Below are 11252 nucleotides of genomic sequence, written 5' to 3'. Positions count from 1 at the left end.
TCAGCTACTTAATGAGGCCCTCTGCAACTCCGTGAGACCTGGTTTCAAAACAAAGAACAAAAGAAAATATCTGGTTACCCTGAAATAGTTTTCGAGCTGAATTCCTTGGAGACAGAGAAAGGGTTGGGGGAATGGAGGCAGACAGCAAGCCCAGAGGAAGGCCAGCGGGAGGAGAAGGAGTCAGTTTCTCGTGTGTGGCAACATCTAGTTTTCCAGTAACATGCAGAGAAGTCGCGTTTCACACACACACGAGCGCCCACATCATTGAGGCTTCCCTGTGTCCCTTAGTGTAGCTTCTTCCAGGCAAGATGGAGCCAGGATCTCAAGGGAACTGGGGGGATGGAACGATGTGCTGTGGGGCACACTGCCAGCCCGTTTCCACAAAGTAGAGCTTCCCCCAGTGGGAAACTCTGGGTGACTGTCAAGGATCCCTCCTAAGGGGCATGGGAGTGGGTGTATTCATACAGCAGCTCCTGGGGGTGACTGATTGAGCACTGCTGTGTGTGTGTGTGTGTGTGTGTGTGTGTGTGTGTGTGTGTGTGTTAGAAAAGTGACAGGATGGCCGGGTGTGGTGCTGCACGCTTGTAATCCCCGCGCTTTGGAAGCTGAGACAGGAGGATCGCACAGGTTCGAAGCCAGCCTCAGCTACTTAGTGAGGCTCTCGGAATATAGTGAGACCCTGTTTCCAAATAAAGTCTAAAAAATAGGTCTGGGAGTATTGCCTGGAGGTAGAAAGCCCCCCTGGGTTCCACCCCCAGTACTGCAAAAAAAAAAAAAAAAAAAAGAAAGAAAGAAAAGTGACAGGATGTCGGTAGCAGCAGGGTCATCAGTGTCTCAGAACTTCCGAGTTCTCACTCCTGCTTTTTATAATTCACATATGTGTGTGGTAGTGGAGATTGAATATAGGGGTGCTCCACCACTGAACTATACCCCTAGGCCTTTTTATTTTGAGACACGGTCTCCCTGAGAGCTGCCCAGGCTGGCCTGGACCTTGCGAGTCTCTGGGCTCTCAGGTTTGCAGTGCTGCGCCTGGCCTGACCCTCCCTCTTCTGCCTGTGGACAAGCAGTGTGTCTGCCTCCAGCCTCGCTCTTCCTTCTCAATATCTGACTCTAAAATGCTGGGAGCTGGAAAGCAAATATATACTTTTTGAAGATTGCGATTAAAAAAAAAAGAGGGATGGGCCACACGGCTAAGGGGGTATCTGAAAACAGTATCTGAAACACAAGGCTTATCTGGCTCTGTATTCTGTCTTTTCCTCAAAATTTTCTCAAGCTTTGTAAATGGGGACAAGCATAGGGTCTCACTTCTGACCTGATCAAGGGGATTCATGTACAGAAATGGATTTGCCTTTATTTTTTTCCTTGCAGTACTGGGAGTTGGAACCAGAGACATTCTACCTCCAAGCTACATCCTCCCCTCGACCTTTTTTTTTTATTTTTGAAACAGGATCTCACTACATTGTTGAGGCTGGCCTTGAACCAGTGATCCTCCTGTTCAGCCTCCCACTTACAGGCCTTGACTGAGGCACAGACAGGGGCCATCACCACTTTCAGTCACTGCAGAGATTCTTAAAGAAGCCAGAGAAGGCTATAAAATAGAAACTGCCTTTACATTAAAGGTACAATGGAAAGTGCACACCTAAGTTTTTATAAGGAGACATTTTAGCCGGGCGTGGTGGCGCACGCTTGTAATCCCCGTGCTTGGGAGGCGGAGACAGGAGGATCACGCAAGTTCAAAGCCACCGTGCGCTGGCTTAGGAGACCCTGTTTCCAAATAAAAATGTAAAAATAGGCCTGGGAGTGTAGCCCAGAGGTAGAAGGGCTTCCAGGAACCCCAGTACCACCGAAAGAAAGAAAGAAAGAAAGAAAGAAAGAAAGAAAGAAAGAAAGAAAGAAAGAAAGAAAGAAAGAAAGGAAGGAAGGAAGGACAGACATTTTAGAGAATCACAAGAGCCAACACTAAGAGCAGGCAGTGTGACTGTGAGCCTCGGGGAAGAGCCAGACACAGGCTCATAGGTGGTCAGAGACACGCTTCCTCCAAGATGCTCCGTCCCTGAGAGAGCCCAGAGCAGCCGTTCTGAACTCCTCCTTCTCACCAGGTGCCAGCCAGAGCTGCCAGGAGGGCAGGCAGAACCTTCAAGGTGCTTCCCAAGCCTGTCAGGTTCTAAGAATGACCTGGAGCCTGTGCCAAGCACACAGATCCCAGATGCCTGCTGCAGACACCCTGACCAGCATGTCTCTGTGCCTAAGGCACCACCGGGTCAGAGGGTTTTTATGTATCTCAGAATACAGAGAGTGCTGATGTCGGTGGGCAAAGACATACAAAGGCAACACTTGGACCATCAAGTGCTAGCGAATGCCCCAAACTCATCACCAAACCTATAATGCCCCAAATTCAGATTCCAAAGTGTCAAGTGCAAGTCTAGATGCATTGAACCCTGACCTGATCACCGAGTGTCCGAGTCCTGCCTCCCGTCTCCTATCAGACAGAAATGCTTGATTTTTTTCAGTTCCAACTTACCAACCAGTAGGACTAATTATGGTTGAGTCAAGAAATGTTGAATGTCCAAGTAATTCCACGTGCACACTAAAGCACTTGAAACTGCTAGTTAAAAGGTTATTATGTCTTTAAAATCAGGATGAGGTTAAATCAGGATAGGATCTGAGGTGGTGTTATCTTGGACTGAGTGTGTAGCTCAGAGGTTCAATACCCCTGGGTTCAATCCCAGTACGGAGGAAGGGGAAAAAATTAGATCACATCCAGTCCTCATCCCTTCAAAGTTGTTGAAAGGCTCACTATTCCCTTGGGGCAGAGTCCAAATGCGCCCCACCCTGCGTTTCCAGCTTTATCTCTTGACTCTGCTCTCCAAGTGCACTGGGTTCTTGCAACACCCGGCCGCTCCGACCACGGAGTCAGAGCCTCGGCTCCTGCTGGGCCTCTTCCCCTGATACTCTGGAGGCCCAGAGCATCCTCCAGCTGCCTCCAAGTCAAGCCCTTCCCTTGTGCCTGGCAGAATACTTATCTGTTTAAGGAACCAGTGGGATCCAAAAAGCCATCTGAACATTTGTCTAGTTCTGCCCTAGGATGGCACTCGTGGCTGGAGCCTTTCACTCTCTCTCCGGTTCTTTAGTCCTCCCTCCCTCCCTCCCTTCCTCCCTTCCTTCCTTTGCTTCTCTTTCTATGGGAGTAAAACATATAGAGCACAAATACTGCAGTTATTATTATTTTTTGTGGTACTGGGGGCGGAACCCAGGGGCATTCTACTTCCGAGCTACACCCCATTCCTATTTTTTATTCTTTGTTTTGAAATAGGATCTCACTGAGTTGCAAAGGGCCTCACAAAGTAGTTGAGGCTGCCCACGACCCGTAACCCTCCTGTCTCAGTCTCCCAAATGCTGGAATTACAAGTGTGTGCCATCATGCCTAGCTCCTATTCTTTATTTTGAAACAGGGTCCCACTAAGTTTCAGAGGACTTCACTAAGTAGCTGAGGCTGACTGCGAACCTGCGATCCTCCTGTCTCAGCCTCCCAAATGCTGGGATTACAAGCATGTGTCACCATGCCTGGCTTCTGCCATTTGTTGTTGTTGTTGTTGTTATTATTATTATTATTAATTATTATTATTATTATTATTATTATCATTAATTAGGTACTGTGGATTGAACCCAAGGATGTTCTACCATGAGTTGCACCTTCTTTATTTGTCTTTTTGAAATAGGATCTTATAAGTTACCATGGCTGTTCTCAAATTTGTGATCCTCCTGTGTCAGCCTCTCAAGTACTGCGATTATAAGTATGTGCCTCTGCGCCCTGCTAAAGTTGCCATTTTATTTATTTATTTGTTTACTTGTTGCAATACTGGCAATTACGTTTTTTTTTTTAAATTTTGGAACAGGGTCTCACTAAGTTGTGGAGAGCCTCATGAAGTTGCTGAGGCTTCAAACCTGTAGTCTTCCTGTTTCCGCCTTGTAAGTACTAGGATTACAAGCATGTGACACTGTATTTGGCTAAAATTGCCATTTTAAAGGTACAGGTTGGTAGCATTAAGTACATTTAAATTGTACACCCATCACCACCATCCATCTCAAAAAAAAAAATTTTTTTTTTTTTGTGGTACTGGGGGTGGAACCCAGAGGCTTTCTACCTCTGGGCTATATCCCCAGACCTATTTTCTATTTTATTTGGAAACAGCGTCTCACTAAGTTGCTGAGAGCCTCACTAAGTAGCTGAGGCTGGCTTTGAACCTACGCGATCCTCCTGTCTCAGCCTCCCAAGCGCGGGGATTACAAGCGTGCGCCACCACACCCGGCTCTAAAACTTTTTAGTCTTCCTGGATTGACACTATACCCATTAAATAATAACTCCCGACTCTTTTCCTCCATCTCTGACAACCACACTTATACTTTTTGTCTCTGTGAATTTGACTACTCTAGGTCCTTTATATAGTAAAAACAGGAATATTGGTGTAATGTTGAAATTGAGCCGGGAGTCGCAAAGGAGGCCAAATCCAGCAAAGGAGTGTGATACCAGGCCCCTTTAATTAAAGGTCTGTTGCTTCCGGTTGAGATCTGTGGACTGACATTGGGGAAGAGGGGCTTTAGGTCAGCAGAGTCGCGCTGCAGAGAGGAAGTGAGGATAATTATGTGGCTGGGGGTCTTTGGGTGGGGCTAGCAAGGCGGGAGAATGAAAGTCCTCTCGTGATATCTGGAGTTTGTTCCACCTCCCTTCTGGCTTTCAGGGCTACGTTTCCTGTCCCAGCTGCAGGGTCCCAGGAGGAGAGGGGGAGGGGCTTGACCTATCATCTGGTTCTTTGTTTCTGGCTTATTTCAGTTAGCAAACAACTTCATGGTTTCATCCATAGCTGTTATGGATAGATTTCCAAATTTATTGGCCTACCCAGATCTTTTCAGATCCTTCCTTCCTTCCTCTTCTTCCCTCTCTCCCTTCCTCTCTCCCCCTCCCTCTCTTTCTTTCCTTCCTTCTTTCTTATAGAGCTATCTTAATGCATATGAAGTAGTATCTGACTGCAATTTTTATTCGGTAGTGTCAAATCTTTTTAAAAGCTTCAATTTTACTGAGTTCTAATTTATGTGCAATAATTTGCATCCATTTTAAGTTTAGTGGATTTTGACCAATATATAAACCCAATATATGTAACCACCACCACAAACAAAATGCCTAACATTTCTAGAACCCCTTGTTAACCCTTTGCAGTCAACTCTGCCACCCACTCCCAACTCCAGGCAACCTCTGATCTGTTCTGTCCGTATAGATTAGAATGCATTATTTAGGTTTTCCTATAAGTGGAATTATACATCCTATACTCCTTTGTATCTGGCTTCTTTTCCTTCTATAGCATATATTAAGATCTGCCCATGATGGTGAGTTTAATCAATGGTTTGTTCTTATTTATTGCTGAGCAGTATTCTATTGGAGAGATACATTACAATTTGTTTATCCATTCATCTACTGATAGACGTTTATGTTGTTTCCAGTTTTGAGCTGTTGTGAATAAAAGCTATTGTAAACATTGTGTAAGTCTTCATGTGGAATATGTTTTCATTTTTCTTGAGAACTGCCTAGAAGTAGAATCATAAGACATAAAGTAGGTGTATGTTTCAGAAACTCCTATTCTAGCCGGGCGTGGTGGCACATGCTTGTAATCCCCGCGCTTGGGAGGCTGAGACAGGAGGATTGCGCAGGTTCGAAGCCAGCCGTGCGCGCTGGCTTAGGAGACCCTGTTTCCAAATAAAAATGTAAAAATAGGTCTGGGAGTGTAGCCCGGAGATAGAAGGGCTTCCAGGAACCCCAGTACCACCAAAAAAAAAAAAAAAAGAAAAGAAACTCCTATTCTATACTCATATTATTCTATACTGACACCAGCACATGCGAAAGCCCTGGATGCTTTACATTCTTGGTATGGTATCCTTCCATCTGAACATCTCTGATGTCTAGCTGAACTCACAGGACCCACCAGTGATGGGTTCTAAAATATGCTGGTGGATACCAGTGGTTAAAAAAAAAAAAAAAAAAGGGAAAGGACAAAGAGGGAGAAGAGAAATCCACACAGCATTATCTTGCATAGCTAATGTCCTATAAAGTTTTTGTGTATCTTAGAATTCTGAGAATGCTGATATCTGTGGGCAGCAACATATACAGGCAACATTTGGCCCATCAGGGGCAATTGAACACCCCAAACTCATCTTCAAACCTATAAAGCATATTCCAAACTGTTAAGTGCAAGTCTAGATGCATCGAGCCCTGACTTGATCATGGAGGGTCATCAAATCCCACCTCCCATCTCCTATCAGACAGAAACGGTCCATTTTTTTTTAAGTTCCGGCTTACCAAGCAGTAGGACTAAATATGGTTGAGTCAAGAAATGTTGAACATTTAAATAATTCCACATGCACACCAAAGCACTTGAAACTTCTAGTTAAAAGGTTATTATGTTTTGCAAATCAGGATAAGGCTACTGATAGGATCTGAGGCAGCATTATGTTAAGAAACAAAATTAACCTATTAAGATAAGCAAAATGGCAGTTGAAATTAAGTTAAGTGGGAAGAAGAAACTAGCGTCACCCCTGACATTTGTTTCATTGACCTTCTCTAAGGATCACTTTGCAAGCATGCCTATTCTGATTTTAAAAAGCCAGAGATCTCAATCAGTACTCAAACAGTAAAAATAACTCCCCAAAACCACATTGATGCAAAAGGGTAAAAACTGGACTGGATCACACTGTTTTTCCAAGAGTGGCTTGTTAGTAAGCCAGTGTCTCTGCGGGAGGAAGTCAGGTATGTAGGAGCAGATACGTCGGAGCAAACCTTCGATTCCATGCCACTCTTCCTTGATAGGACTTGAGAGCACCGTACTTCCTGATTCTTCGAATGTTCTCCTGGGGTGGTGCTTACCTTTTCGTGTTTCACCTATGACAGCAAGGCCTGTGCTGACTGAATCTGGTGGTGTGTGTCTTGCTTTGGTCATTGGATGTGTAGTGAGAATGTGCTGGTTCCAATCCTCTTATCTTTGTTTCCTCTTTTCTTTGGCCCCTCTCTCTACTGGGGCTGGCATGCTTCAAGTGGAGATGGCGCACAGGGAGGCCATGCATCCTCCCAGTGCAGGCTTCCTGAGTCAGTTCATGGATCCTCAGATGTGCCAGCAGGCCCACCTAGCTGACTACCCAGGACATCAGCCAAGGATGCTTGTTATATGCTTTTTTGGTTCTGGGGAGTTGTTACGCAGCAATACCTGACTCCAGACAGATATCTTTATGTTAAAAGGAATTTTTAAAAATCCAAGGATACAGAGTCGGGCGTGGTGGCACACGCTTGAAATCCCAGTACTTGGGAGGCTGAGACAGGAGGATCATAGGTTCGAGGCCAGCCTCAGCTGCTGTATCAAAATAAAGAATAAAAAATAGGGCTGAGGGCCGAGCGTGGTGGCGCACGCTTGTAATCCCAGCATTCGGGAGGCTGAGACCTGGAGGATCGCGGTTCGCGGACAGCCTCAGCTACTTAGTGAGGCCCTCTGCAACTCAGTGAGACCCGGTTTCAAAATAAAGAATAAAAAAAAAATAGGGCAGGGGGTGTAGCCCGGAGGTCAAATGCCCCTGGGTTCCATCCCCAGACCTGCAAAAAAAATATAAATAAATAAATAAATAAATAAATAAATAGGATTAAAAAAAAAAGAAAAAAAGAAAGAAAGACAAAAGGTTTAACTCAGAGGTAGAATACCCCTGGATTCCATCAATAGTACTGCAAAAAAAAAAAAAAAAAAATAGGGCTGAGGGTATAGCTCAGAGGTCTCCCTAGTACTGCAAAAAAAAAAAAAAAAAAAAAAAATCCAAGGTACAATGTAAAACTAAAATGGCTTATTATATACTCTCCCCCTAAAGTGACCATGAGTTTCTGTATTTGTGTGTGTATTACTGGGGATTTAAGACAGGGGGAATTACCACGGAGCTACAATTCTAGCTTTATTTTTTGCACTAGGGATTGAATCGAGGGGCATTATGCCTCCAAGCTACACCTCCAGCCTTTTGTATGTGTGTGTGTGGTACTGGGGATGGAACCCAGGGGCTTTCTACCTCCAGGCCACACTCCCATCCATATCTATTCTTTATATTTTATTTGGAAGCAGGATCTCACTAAGTTGCTGAGAGCCTAAGTAACTGAGGCTGGCTTCGAACCTGCGCGATCTTCCTGTCTCAGCCTCCCAAATACTGGGATTACAAGCATCCACCACTACACCGAGCTCACCTCCAGCCCTATTTTACTTTAATTTTGAAATAGGGTTTCACTAGGTTGACGAGAGTCTTACCACTTGCTGAGATGATCCTCGAACCTGAGATCCTCTTGTTTCAGCCTTTCAAGTACTGATATTACAGGCCTGCACCACCACGCCTGGTATTTTGAAAAAAAAAAAAAAAAAAAAAAACAGGGTCTCACTAAGCTGCTGAGGGTAACTTCAAACGTGCGGTCCTCCTGTCTCAGCCTCCTAAGTACTCAGATATAGGCGTATACCATCAAGCCTGCTCAGATTGTTTTAAAAATACATTCAATATGAGATTCAAAAAGTTGCTAACTGTGGTTGCCTCTGAAAAGATGATGAGTAGGAGGCGGATTTTTACTCTACCTTCTTCTGTTCCTTTGAAGTTTGAACTGTTTTTAAGTATTACCTATTCAGAAAAAGACAATAAAAATTCTACATGCACTGAATGCATTGACTTGTATCTCTTGAGAACACAGACCAAGACAAAGTAAAGACTGAGACAATTATTTGTAATGCTAGATCTTTCAGGGGATACAGTCAAACACTTAGGGCCAATATCTAGAGAGGTGCATAGTTGCTTAGGCTGGCCTCTAACCTACAATCCTCCTGTCTCCGCCTCCCAAGTATTGGTATTATAGATACATACCACTGCACTCAGTTTAGAGGGATATATTTAAAAAAATATTAGTACTCCAATAACCGGTTATGAAAGTCTGGTGTGCATAAGACTCACCCTTGCATCTTGTTAAAGCTGTAGATGGAAGCCAGGCATGGTGGCATACACTTGTAATCCTAGTATTTGGGATTCTGAGACAGGAGAATCACAGGTTCACAGCCAGCCTCAGCTACTTAGTAATGCCTTGTGCAACTTATGAGACCCTGTTTCAAAAACAAAAAGTAGGGTTGAAGATGTAACTCAAGAGGTAGAATGCCCTTGGGTTCAATCCCCAGCACCACACACACACACACACACACACACACACACACACACACACACATATCCCCAAAACTGTAAATAGAGTTGGGCATGGTGGTGCATGCCTGTAATCTCAGTACTTGGGAGGCTGAGACAGGAGGATGGCAGATTGAGACCAGCCTCAGCAATGTAACAAGACTTTCAGTAACCTAGTGAGAACTAGTTTCCAAATACAAAAAATAAAAGGGCTGGGTTTGTGGCTCAGAGTTAGAGTGCCCCAGGGTTCAATCCCCACTACCACAAAAAAAAAAAAAAAAAGAAAAGAAAAAGAAAGAAAGAAAGAAAAGAAAAGAAAAGAAAAGAAAAGAAAAGAAAAGAAAAAAAACCTGTAGATGACCCAGGTCTTGTCTCAGGGATTCTGGCTATAGGTCTGGGAAGGAGCTCAGAAATCTGTGTTATAACAAGCAGCTCAGGACTTCTGTGGACTCCACTTGAAGAAGCACTACGTAATCGCTGTGGTGTGTTTTCTATCAACTCTCAAGATGCCGCTGTCATACAGAAACCACAAGGCCCTGGGTGCTTGACTCAGTCTCACCAAAGAGAAGGCCGTTTCATTTCATAACTATGAGAAAAGGGATACGTGAAATTAAGGACCCCCACAACATAGGTCAGGTAATACAGAAGTTAAAGAAGTAAAAAAAAAAAAAAAAGTACTTAAAAATAGCTTGTGGGGGGCAGAGGGCCAAAGGCAGTGGCGCACGTGTGTGCTGCCAGTGTCCCTGATTAGTGTTGGGTCTTTGAAAAATATAACATTAAGCCGGGCGTGGTGACGCACGCTTGTAATTCCCGCACTTGGGAGTCTGAGACAGGAGGCTTGCACAGGCTCGAAGCCAGCCTCAGCTACTTAGTGAGGCTCTCAGCAATTTAGTGAGGCTCTCAGCAACTTAGTGAGACCCTGTTTCCAAATAAAGTATAAAAATAGGTCTGGAAGTATAGCCTAGAGGTAGAAAAGCCCCTGGGTTCCATCCCAGTACCACAAAAAATTAAAAAAAGCACTGGTCATCCTGGCCAAAGGAGCAGAGGAAATGGAGACAGTCATCCCTCTGGATGTCATGAGACAGGCTGGGATCTAGTTCACCACTGTAGGTCTGTCTGGGAAAGACCCAGTGCAGTGTAGCCATGATGTTCTCATCTGTCCTGATGCCAGTCTTCAAGATGCAAAAAAACAGGCCCCGTATGATGCTGTGGTCCTACCAGGAGGTAATCTGGGTGCACAGAATTGACCTGAGTCTGCAGCCCTGAAAGAGATCCTGAAGGAGCAGGAGGGCAAGAAGGGCCTCATAGCAGCCATCTGTGCAGGTCCTATGGCTCTTTGGCTCATTAAATAGGATTTGGAAGCTAAGTCACAGCCCACCCACTTGATAAAGCCAAAATGATGAATGGAAGTCACTATGGCTATTCTGAGAGCCTCGTGGAGAGGGACGGCCAGATCCTCGCCAGCCGCGGACTGGGCACCAGCTTCGAGTTCACTCTGGCCATCGTAGAGGCTCAGACAAGGAGGTGGTGGACCTAGTGAAGGTGCTGCTGATACTCAAAGATTAGAGCAGAAGCGCTGGGCTGCGGGAGAAGCAGGCCGTGGCCATCCTCGCCCAAGCCGGCCGCGGCTTCTGTGTAGTGTCCGCGGTTGTGAAGTGACCACGCAGGGGTTCTCAGCCCGCAGGTTGTGTCTGTATATTTCTGAACCTTGTTTGCAGAATCACTTTTTAAAATACTGAATAATAGGATGAGGGTTACATACACAAGATACTTCTTTTGTTTTTGTGGTACTGGGGTGGAACCCAGGGGCTTTTCTACCTCCAGGCTATACTCCCAGACCTATTTTATCTTTTTCTTTGGAAACAGGGTCTCACTAAGTTGCTGAGAGCCTCACTAAGTAGCTGAGGCTGGCTTCGAACCTGTGCAAGCCTCCTGTCTCAGCCTCCCAAGTGGGGGATTACAAGTGTGCACCACCATGCTGGCTTACACAAGCTACTTTTACGAATAAGGGTATTGCTGGATTTAGT

At 45.0% G+C, this 11252-nt stretch overlaps 1 pseudogene across 1 annotated transcript in view; it reads left to right on the top strand.

The window, feature by feature from the left end:
* The window catches only part of LOC308269912 (Parkinson disease protein 7 homolog), a 12913-nt pseudogene extending 2122 nt beyond the window's left edge, over positions 1–10791 (top strand). Inside the window, exon 2 of the transcript in view lies at positions 10221–10791. The product of the transcript in view is annotated as a Parkinson disease protein 7 homolog (transcript). The remainder of the gene's footprint in view (positions 1–10220) is intronic.
* The last annotated feature ends 461 nt before the right edge of the window (positions 10792–11252 follow it).

Source organism: Muscardinus avellanarius (assembly GCF_963383645.1).
Source record: "Muscardinus avellanarius genome assembly, chromosome: 1".
Classification (NCBI taxonomy): domain Eukaryota; kingdom Metazoa; phylum Chordata; class Mammalia; order Rodentia; family Gliridae; genus Muscardinus; species Muscardinus avellanarius.
Note: the sequence above shows the minus strand (reverse complement) of the source record. Positions and strands in the feature narration are given on the sequence as shown.